The sequence below is a fragment of the Mirounga angustirostris genome, unplaced genomic scaffold (assembly GCF_029215605.1).
Source record: "Mirounga angustirostris isolate CCGP_5_RB_7025 unplaced genomic scaffold, mMirAng1.0.hap1 SCAF_4, whole genome shotgun sequence".
NCBI classification, from domain to species: domain Eukaryota; kingdom Metazoa; phylum Chordata; class Mammalia; order Carnivora; family Phocidae; genus Mirounga; species Mirounga angustirostris.
The window spans coordinates 134,482,284-134,494,403 of NW_026991712.1; the positions used below are offsets into that span (position 1 = coordinate 134,482,284).

Below are 12,120 nucleotides of genomic sequence, written 5' to 3' on the forward strand. Positions count from 1 at the left end.
AGAACCCTGGGGTCACGACCTGAGCCGAAGGCAGACACCCAACCGACTGAGCCACCCATGCACCCATTCTCTACTTTATTTTAATGATAACTTTAGAAATTTTAACATCAAAACTAGGATTTAAGGGAAAAGCATATAAGATTAAAATACTTTAACTAAAATCACTATCTTTTGACTTCTATTATCCAGAAATTTAGGGTTTTTTTTTTTAATTTCTAGTAGTTTCATCTCTTTATAACTCACAGTTTGGACATTCATATATTTACTCACATGTTTACCATTTTCTTCTCTCATTTCAGACCTTCTGTCATTATTTTTCTTATGATTGAAACATATCCTTTATTTTTAATTTTTTTTCACATTCAAACTTTTGTATTTTTTTATAACAGAAGCTATTTTTCTTTTTCTTTTTTTCTTTTTTACGTTTTTACTTAAATGCCAGTTAGTTAACATAAAGTGTTCTATTTGTTTCAGGTGTACAATATAGTGATTCAACACTTCCATACAACACCAGTGCTCATCACAAGTGCATTCCTTAATCCCCATCGCCTATTTTACCCATTTCCTACCCACCTCTCTTCTGGTAACCAACAATTCTCTATAGTTAAGAGTCTGTTTTCCAACGTTCTCTCTGCCAAATAAATAAATAAAAATCTTTTTTTAAAAAAAGTTAAAAATAGAACTATCCTCTGATATAGCAACTGCACCACTAGATATTTGCCCAAAGAATACAAAAATACTAATTCAAAGAGATACATGCACCCCAATGTTCATAGCAGTATTACCTACAATAGCTAAATTATGGAAACAGCCCAAGCATCCACCAACAAAGAAGATGTGGTATATATAAACAATGGAATATTACTCAGCCGTAAAAAGGAATAAAATCTTGCTGTTTGCAATGACATGGATAGAGCTAGAGAATATTATGCTAAGCAAAATAAGTCATTTGGAGAAAGACAAATACCATATAACACATATCTTTTAAAGGATCTTTATTTAGGGATTAATAGTAAATTTTCTCTTTTTATATACCTTACAATTCCATAATGCCAATTATTTTCTCTCCAATCTTTGAAGATTTTATTCCACTGCCTTATGGCTTCCCTTACTGCAATCGAGAAGTCACTTGTCAGACCAGTTATAATTTCTTTGTAAATAATCATTCTTTTTCTTTCTGGCTGCTTTAAAGATTTTTCCTTTGTTTTGAAAAATTAGAACTCTGATTAGATATAGTTAGACCTTCACATTTTTCAACATATCTTAGTTTCTCTTCACTATTTCCTATTACCTACTCACTTTTTGTTTTACTGTCTTTAATTTCTTCAGATCCTTCAGCCCCCTAAGCTATTTTACTCATCCATTTTATCTCTAATATCAAATATCCAATTTTCCATTTAAAGAACTTTTTCTGGCCTTTTATTTTTTTAATGTGACTGATAATTTTTATAGATTCTCGGTTATGTAAATTCAAAAATATTTGTTCCATTTATATTTAAATAATATTTAGACTGATGTATAAGTCTAAGATCACAATCTTCCAATATTATATATGTTACTAGGAAGTCTGTGGCCAGCTTGATATTTTGTCCTTAGATAACTTAATCTCTTTGCCTATATGCACAAAATATTTTATCTTTATTGTTGGCATACAAAATATAAAAGACTTTTTTGGGGGGTGCCTGGGTGGCTCAGTCGTTAAGCGTCTGCCTTCAGCTCAGGTCATGATCCCAGGGTCCTGGGATCGAGCCCCACATCGGGCTCCCTCCCCTTGCTTGTGTTCCCTCTCTCGCTGCGTCTCTCTCTGTCAAATAAATAAATAAAATCTTTAAAAAAAAAAAAAAAAAGACTTTTTTTCTTCATTAAAAAAATTGTAAGATAATTGAATAATACAAGCAAAATAATAGCAACATATTGTGGGAATTATGACCAATAGTAAAATATATGACAAAAATAGCACAAAGGAGGGGGAATTAAAGCATATTATTGTAAGGTTTTTACACTATTTATGCAGTGGTCTAATATTACTTGAAGGTGAACTATGATAAATTAAATATATTTTAAATATTTTAAACTCTAGAGCTGCTACAAAAAGTATAGTCAATTAGGCATTAATAGAGATAAAATAGAATATTAAAACACACAACCTAAATAAAAGCTGAAATTTAGGAAAAAGAACATAGATGCCACAAATTTATTTATTGGAAATAAATAGCTGATAATAGACTTAAATCCAAATATACTGAAAATTACATTAAATATAAAGAATCTACACATGCCAATTAAAATGTAGAGATTGTCAGAGTGACTAAAATCCTGACATGGATTTTTCTGTGACAATTTTTTTAGGACATATTATTTTTTAATTTTTGATTCAAATATTTTAGTTTTTTTTTCAAATATTTTAGTTCTAAAAACATTTCTTGAGCTATATTTTCCATCTTTTTGGTTCTATTCTTCACTCAAAACAATTATGGGTACTTGGAATTCTCCTTTTGTCTCTCTTCCATACAAACTTCTCTCCAATCCTTTGTTATTTTCTTATAGCTACTGTAATAAATTACCACAAACTTAATGGCTTAACACAATAAACACTTATTTGCTTATAGTTCTAGAGGTCAGAAGTGTAAAGTGGGTTTCACTGAGCCAAAACCAAGGTGTGGACAGTGCTGTGCTCCCTCTGGAAGCTCTAGAGGACAATCTGTTTTCCTGCCTTTTCCAGCTTCTAGACCTACATTCCTTGCATCCCTTGGACTATGGCCCCTTCTTCCATCTTCAAAGTCAGCAACATAACATCTTTAAATCCTTCTCTGCTTTGTCATTACATCACTTTCTCCTTTTCTGTCACCATAGTCAAATCTCTCTCTGCCTTCTTCCCATAAAGACAACTGTGATTACATTTAGGGACTACCAGGACCATCTCTCCATCTTCAGATACTTAGTCACATCTACAAAGTCACCATTGCCATATATATAACATTCACAGGTTCCAGGGATTAGGATCTGTGTATCTTTGGGGCCATTCTTCAATTTACCACAAATCCTTTTGAATTACCTGTTCATTTGCAATTCATTATGCCTGCTTCTCCCACTCTTACTGTGTTTTCAGTAGTTTCTATTATCTTTTGTTATTAGTCACATGATCTTCACTTCAGGGATAATTTTATTTTTTTAATTTAATTTCTTCTTAATCTGAGCTCATGGGTTTTTTTAAATTGTAAGAAATATTTAAAATCTTCAAAAAACAATATGATGATTTTAAAATATATTTGAAAATTCTTTTATCCCTATCCCATCAAAAACTGTAGCTTAATTTTCCTTCTTTTAAATATGGGTTAGTCTTGTTGACTCACTTGTAACAAACAGAATATAACAGAAGCATCATTATGTGGCTTTCGAGGCTGGGTCATATAAGGCATTGTTGATTTTGCCTTGTGGTCTTAAAATCACTCACGAGTGGGAAAGCTAACCACCATGTTGTAATAAGGACACTAACCCAGACTTTGAAGAGGTTCATATGGGGAGACACTGAAGCCTCTCACCAACAACCAGTAGCAATTTTCTAGCCATTTGAGTGGGTTACCTTGAAAGCAGATTTTTCAGCCTCTTTATGTCTTCAGAAGACTACAGCCCTAGCTGATATTCTGACTGCAACATTATTAGAGACTTCGAGCTAGCTAAGATGTTCATGAATTCCTGACTCATAGAAACTCTGTACAGACTTCTTCCGTCCTTATTTATATCTCCATTCCTTTGTCTTTGGTAACTTGTTTTGACCTTATCATATTGGTTTTTTTTTTTTTTTTAAGATTTATTTATTTATTTGAGAGAGAGAGAGTAGAATGGGGAGGGAGAGAGGGAGAGGGAGAAGGAGTGAAACCCAAACAACCCTGTGCTGAGCACAGAGCCCGATGCGGAGCTCAATCTCATGACCCTGAGATCATGACCTGAGCCAAAACCAAGAATCAGATGCTTAACCAACTGTGCCACCAAAGCATGCCTATGTTTTTTATAAGATTCCTAAAATGAATTTTACACAGACACAAAGTAAAAGTAAACAAAATATATATAGGCATAACTCAGAGATATTACAGGTTCAGTTCCAGACCACTACAATAAAACAAATATCATAATAAAGCAAATCAAATGAATTTTTTGGTTTCCCAATGTATATAAAATTTATGTTTACATTATCCTGTAGTCTACCAAGTATGCAATAGCATTATGTCTAAAAAAACAAACCCTAATCCCCAATGTGATAGTATTAGGAGGTAGGGCCTTCAAAAGGTAATTAGACTCCACCCTCATGAATTGGATTAGTGCCTTTATAACAGAGACCCTAGAGAGCTCCCTTGCTCCTTTTGCCATATAAGGACACAGCAGAAAAATGGTTGTCTATAAACCAGGAAGCAGGCTCTTACCAGAAATCTCTCAATGCCTTGATCTCAGATTTACCAGCCTCCAGAACTGTGAGACACACGTTTGTTATTTCAGCCATCCAGTTTATAGTATTGATATAGCAGCCCAAACAGACCAAGACATTCCTGTTCTGCAAAAGACCATTAAGCCATGAAACATTTTGAGTTATTTTTATGCTTAATGCAGATCAATATACCACTATGAGTTCTTCATCTATAAAGTCCAGATATAATCTGGTAGCTAATATGTTAACAAAGCTATGTTGAGTTGATACAGTATTTTATTACTATGTTGGAGACTTAGGAAAAATAATAGTCAGATGTTAACATTATTATTGTGTTATGACCTCCCTTTTATGGTTTGGGTAATGAGTTACTTAATTCCCATAATATTAAACAATTTAAATAAAACTTTTGGAGATGGTCAAATTAAATGGTTTGATGGCATAATGTTTAGAGTTAAGCAATTGAATAAAACTGTAGGGAGTATCTGTAATCAAGCTAGATTTAAGTAACATCTGATTCACTTTTATGGAATAATAGCCTTGATGATAAGCTAATTTGAGAAAAGTAGGTCCAGCTGTATATCCATTAGAAATAAGGAAAATGCTCTCCCTAAAACATAAAGTAACACACAAGAGGCAATCTAGTAAAATATCCATTAGCTTAAGGGTATGTATATAATTCTAATGGCAGTCTTAGCTCCACCACTGACTAAGCAAGTTCATTTCAGCTCCTTCATGTTGCAGTGCCTCAGAAAATAGAGACGAACGATAGTTCCACATTTATCTTGCATATTTCATGAATACATTGTGATTATAAGTGTACTGATACGGAGAAGGGGAACATATGTATGAACATTTTAGGCAATGCATTATTTCAATTTATTAGGACTAGAACTTTGGAACTTTCAAACTATGCGTATTGTGAAAGGACAATATGTTACCATTAAAGATAATGTTATTTCTAAGAGTTTTAATTTATTTGCACTTATTGACTGTAATAAGTACCTATAAAATTCTTTTAACACCTTAGCAATTTTATAAGATGCTTTTATTTTTTTAAAGATTTATTTATTTATTTGAAAGAGAGAGAGAGCCTATGGATGAGGTGCAAGGGGCAGGGGCAGAGGGAGAGGGAAAGTCTTAAGCAGACTCCACATTGAGCGAGAAGCCCAATGCTGGGTTCAATCTCATGACCCTGAGATCATGACCTGAGCCAAAACCAAGTTGGACATTTAATGGACTGTGCCACCCAGGCCCTGCTATAAGATGCTTTTAGAATGCAGCTTTTTAAGTGTTTACGAACTGTGGTGATGTGTGTAGTATTCCTCACTCTATTCTATGAAAGATCACAATATGGCATATCACAAAGAAGATGGGTTTTATGTGCCACACAAACTTGAGACTGAATCTTGACAAACAGCTTAAGGTACTTAGTAATGTTACCTTTTCACATCTGTTTTCTTATCTATAAAGTGGATATTATAAAACCTACCAGTGTGGTTTGGAAGATTAAGTGAAAAACATATACTTATTTGGTATCTGGCATGACATAGATGCTTATAAATATCCTCTCTATTATTTTTTTTAAAGATTTTATTTATTTATTTGACAGAGAGAGACACAGTGAGAGAGGGAACACAAACAGGGGGGAGTGGGAGAGGGAGAAGCAGGCTTCCCGCGGAGCAGGGAGCCCGATGCGGGGCTCGATCCCAGGACCCTGGGACCATGACCTGAGCCGACAGCAGACGCCCAACGACTGAGCCACCCAGGTACCCCATTATCCTCTCTATTATTAATTCTGAAGTCATTTATCAATTTGTTCTCCCTTCTGTTGCTCTGCATGTTTCACCCTCTTTCTTCACCACAATCTGATCATATAATTTGATCACAAAAGGATGACTGATAATTCACAACACTTTGAAGAGAGAAAATTCAATCACTTTCTAGTTCCTTTCTGAATTATAATCATGGGTCAGAAAGCTATAGCTCATGGGCCAAACTCAGCCTGCAGCCTGTTTTTAATATGCCCCATGAGCTAAGAATAGGTTACAAAGAAGGAAGAAGAGGACAAGGAGCAAAAGAAGGAGGAAGAAGAGAAAGAAAATGGGGAAGAGGAGAAGGAAAAGATTGTGTGATTATTTGTGGTCCATTACACCCAAAATATTTACACTCTGGCCCTTAAATGAAAACATTTGTCAACTTCTGGATTATATCCTGAAATCTTTGTGATTGGAGACCGCATCTTACTGCATGGAATTGAGAATTCACCAAAATTATAAGGAAATAATAAATAAAAACCTAGACTTGTAAATAACCATGTTTATTAACAATAAAGAAACCAAAGATTAAAAGTATAATAAATCTGTGATTATTTTTAGATATTAGTAAAAATAATTCTTAGTGGGGCGCCTGGGTGGCTCAGTTGGTTAAGCGACTGCCTTTGGCTCAGGTCATGATCCTGGAGTCCCGGGATCGAGTCCCGCATCGGGCTCCCTGCTCAGCGGGGAGTCTGCTTCTCCCTCTGACCCTCCTCCCTCTCATGCTCTCTGTCTCTCATTCGCTCTCTCAAATAAATAAATAAAATCTTTAAAAAATAATAATAATAATAATAATTCTTAGTTACCTAGAGTCTGAGTTAAAATTAAATTCATTTGAAATGTTGCTTAAATTACTGGAAAGCTTCCAATTTTGCAACCAAACAGGCTTGCTGCATCATACATTACTTGAATATTACAGTACTGGAAGTTAAAGATGCTTAATTAAAATGCTTGAACTGCAACATAAGTAGTTATTTATTGAACTGTTATTTCAGAGCTTTGGAGGAAATACAATTTATGTCTTAAGCAGGCAATAAAAATCCCAGTATAAAAGTCAGACTTCCAACTACCGCTTACTCCAGCAGAAATTTAACTTCCTTGCCAAACTGGATTTATTTTCATATATCCAAGCATATGGAAATGAGCATAAGACTTAGTCAAGGTACAAAAGAATCAGCCTGCAAGCAAGAAATTTAATAAAAACTAGAAATGTTACCTATAATATTAATAGTCTTCAGTCTTATGTGTCCTGATGTTCACTGTGTAGATACATGAGCCCCTTTTCTGGGAACTCACTCACCACACACAAGTGTAAGACCCCTTACAGCACTGTTTGTCCCATATGATCATATCAGCCCGACCTTCCAAATGGAGGCAATCAAATCTTTCTCCTAAAATTGGGTTTCATATTCATAGTCAATCTCCGTTAACTGCCTGAGCTCTTGTGGAACAAAAGGACAGTTACTTTTTAGCTATATTTATAGAGAAGCATGAAAAAAATCTTTAAACCAGGAAAAATTCAGATTCACAGAGCAAAGCCAGGACAGACTATGCTATTCTGTATCTACAAAGAGCTTGTGTCATTGCCTTGTCTCCTGATGGCTTTTCTATTTCTGTTTCCCATCCTTTGTGAGGCCCAGCAGACCTTCCTATTCCCCACTTGTGTGAAATACTATGAATCCATATGTAATACATATAAATTTGCTCTATGGCATTGCTCCCTAGTTTCTGATTCGTAGGCCTGAGAATTTGTATTTCTAAAGTGTTTACCACACTTTGAGAATTACTACTTTAATGTCATTATATATACAAAAGTCTTCGGTTGGAGTGATGAGATGGTGTGGTTATACAGTTCAGCAAATTAGGAAAAAGGAGATTATGGTCTTCAATCTAGACGATTCCCCTGTGGTATGAACTGTCCAATCATCCAAGCACCCCTTAATACAGTAGTGTTTCTACCTACTGTGTGATAACTCAGTACTTCAGAAACATTTTTTAAAGAAGATTTTATTTATTTATTTGACAGAGAGAGAGAAAGTGAGAGTGCACAAGCAGGGGAAGTGGCAGGCAGAGGGCGAGGGAAAGCAGGCTCCCTGCTGAGCAGAGAGCCCAATGTGGGGTTCAATCCCAGGACCCCGGGATCATGACAGGAGCCGAAGGCAGGTACTTAACCCACTGAGCCACCCAGGCAACCCAATTATTCAGAACTATTAATAAGTGTCTCAAGCTATGACTTCTAGTGTCACAATCTAGAGCCTTATGGAAGAACCATCACTTCCAAAAACTGTGAGTTTGGGGGGAACAAGATTACTCCCAACAGCCTTCCATCATCTGTGACACCCAGACTCAAGGACTCTAACATCTCTCCCAGAGTGAACCACTTCCACTGGAATCCTTCCCAGTCTAAAACAATCCATTTGTATTCACCTTGATGAGCCTAGGTTTTCAATAAATAAAGGTTTTCTGTTTGACATCATGTGAATATAAGAAGCTAAGTGGCTAGAGGAGGGAAAATTTCTGACTATAGAATGCAAGTAGTTGGCTTTGGGAAGGTACTGGAATAGAAATATAATAAATCTTGGGGTGCCTGGGTAGCTCAGTCAAGTGTCTGCCTTTGGCTCAGGTCATGATCCCAGAGTACCAGGATCGAGGCACACATCGGGCTCCCTGCTCAGCAGAGAGTCTGCTTCTTCCTCTGTCCCTTACCCCGCTCCTGTGCTGGCTATCTCTCTCTCTCTTTCTTTCTCAAATAAATAAAAATAAAATCTTTTAAAAAAAGAAATATAATAAATCTATACAGAGCACAAGATTCATAAAGTACAGGGCTATCTCCTATCTCCCAGTCTGGAAGAGAAAATCCACTCACAATTCCTTAAGGTCAGAACTTCAGGATATCAAATCACTTTGGCATCAAAACCAATTCCTGAAGATTTTTTATTCATTCCACAAGTGCGTGCTGGGCACACATACTTCAGTGGAAGATCCAGGCTTTATGGGGTTAATTTGAGGGGAAAGGAGCCTCTTTAAGAAAAAATTATAGAAAATTATACATACAAAATCCTCTATAAAAATATCAGAATGAAAATATAAATCACAACAAATTATAAGTTGTATTAAGTTGCAATACCAAAAATATAAAATCAGAAGATGGCATAACTAAATTAACTTTCAGCTTCATAATTTGTCATTAGTACTGACATAAAAAATTTTAGAATTGTCACATTTGGGAAAACCTTTATTAAGAAGAGGGCTGTTTTGACTGGGTGTTGATGAGAACACATCTCTCTACTTATATTTTACTCATCTGGTATTTGGAAGAATTTTGTACAAATTAGCTTCTGGCTCTGAACTCTTCTGTTTGTCCTCCTCTTCCCACATACTTTAGGTGCTGAAGTGGTACCATGAGTTCATATTATAAATAACTACCTATGCTGCATTTTTATGTTTCAGTCCTGATTGAGTCAACACAGCAGGCTATAGTAATATTCCTAGAAAATATCTCTGCATCAGCATGGCTAGAAATGATTTAACTATATGGGGGAGTAAATACCTATCATATAAATAAATCTCATTAAACCAAGTGTATTGCCAAATCAATTTCCTCTAAGCCAGATTCCAAAACTACCTACAGCTACTTGAATGCCAAACCAATACAATAGAATAAGACAGAGGTGAAGATGCAATGGAAAGACTGATTATAGATTGAAAAAAAAAATCTTACTTTTAAAAAATATTGCGAAATTTTACAAAAATATATGAACACTGCGAGGGCCTCTCCCAAGACTTTGGAATGAGCTCAGGTAAGCGAGAGGCCCTAAAACTATACTTCCTTTGGGGCGCCTGGGTGGCTCAGTTGGTTAAGCGACTGCCTTCGGCTCAGGTCATGATCCTGGAGTCCCTGGATCGAGTCCCGCATCGGGCTCCCTGCTCGGCAGGGAGTCTGCTTCTCCCTCTGACCCTCCTCCCTCTCATGCTCTCTGTCTCTCATTCTCTCTGTCTCAAATAAATAAATAAAATCTTTAAAAAAAAAAAAACTATACTTCCTTTAATTCACGCTAAGCCTACTTTTGCACCCTCTCACTAGAAAGACCAGGAGTTGGTTTTATGGGTGTAAAAGGTAAATGCTCTGGAATCAAGAAGGTTGGGTACAAATATCAGGCTCCTACTTAATTCCTGTTTGTCATGGGCCATGCACTTGATTTTAATTTCCTCATATCTAAGATGAGGCTGATGACAATAATGTCTCCCAAAAGACCTATTTAAGTGAGTGCAGTTTTTAAACTATAGAGTGATTTATCAATGTTTATAATTATTTTTATTAATAATATCAGTACTACTATTCATACTGTTATTAATATGAATAATCAACGTAAGGTTATAAAAATTGCTTTTACCCTTCTGCATTCTTAGCATCTAGTCTCTATAATGGTTGTTCTTCTGTGGCTAACTTAGATAAAATAAAAGCATAGCAAGATTATAGCCTTGCTATGCATGGATGGCTAGTGCACAATTATCCTTTTCCAGTGAGGAAAAGATTTCCCTGGTAAGTTGCTTCACTAAACCCAATCCCTATAGGAACCTGAAATAGCCAAGCAATTGGTTGAGTGTGCAAGTTATTTTTTTAACAATCTCTGTAAATTTAACAATCTCTGTAAACAATCTCTTAGCAATTTTCTAAACAGGACTTCTTAAAAAGGTAATTTTTTTTCCTATTCCAAACATTCTTGAAAAGTATTGGAACAGAACATTATGATTATTTTTCTTTGTGTTTTTAACAAAGATATGTAGGGATTTTCTCATATCAAGTGATCAAGCTCATGTACCGTAAGATGGCTCATGGCTAATCTCTCAGGTAAATCTACTTGGGAACCCAGCAAAATTCCCAAACCTTTTAAGGAGATATAAAAAACAGCATTCAGTACTTTTCACCAAATTTTATTCATATTTATCTGGCAGGCTGAATTTAGATTTAGATTTTCTCTTGAATGCTTTGCTTGGAAATCAAGTTTCCAGTAAAGAAATTTTAAAAATTAGAAAAAGAATCTGGCATTTTAAAGTGAGTATAAAACTCTTAATAAAATCACCTAAATGCAAAGGGGACCATTTTAATGTGACATGGAAAAGAATGAAGAAAAATAAAAACATTTCTTAGACCATGCCTGTTAATAATTCTGAGTAGATTTGAAATCATTTCATAGTATTTATATTATAGCAGAACTCTACAGAAACACAGTAAAGTTTTAAATATAATCCCACAATTCTCATAAAGTAATTATTTAACTAATAGGTAGAAAGTGAAACCAAAGCATAAAAGTATAGAAATGCACACAATAAACACAATGGCATCAAAGGGACCAATTTAAGAAATTTAGGTGTTTTAAAGTATTAAGGTGTTGATAGCAATTTTTCTGGGTGCCTATTTCCAAGATGGTGTCTTCTCTCCCTATTGTGTGCCAACGAGTTTAGGATCAGCTTTTCTATGTGTCATGTTTGGCTTTTCATTCATTCAACAAATATTTAATAATTAATAAAATTGAATAATAATTATTGAATACCTACAATCTTGAAGATACTATGTGAGATACTGGAGGTATAAAATGAGAAAAGGAAAAAATGAAAACACTAATTTGAAAAAATAAATGCACCTCTATGTTTATTGCAGCATTATTTACAATAGCCGAGATACAGAAGCCAACTAAGTGTCCATCAATAGATGAGTAGATAAAGATGTGGTATATATACATAATGGAATATTACTCAGCCATAAAAAAAAGTGAAATCTTGCCATTCATGACAACATGGGTGGGCTAGAGAGTATTATGTTAAGTAAAATAACTCAGAGAAAAACAAATACCATACAATTTCACCTATGTTTGGAAT

The 12,120-nt window shown here is 35.0% G+C and overlaps 1 long non-coding RNA gene across 1 annotated transcript in view; it reads right to left on the bottom strand.

Moving 5' to 3' along the window:
- LOC123858329 (uncharacterized) overlaps positions 1–12,120 on the bottom strand; it is a 268,636-nt gene that overhangs the window by 219,915 nt on the left and 36,601 nt on the right. The window contains exon 2 of the long non-coding RNA XR_006794140.3: positions 4,422–4,549. This is a non-coding gene — a long non-coding RNA (uncharacterized LOC123858329). The remainder of the gene's footprint in view (positions 1–4,421; positions 4,550–12,120) is intronic.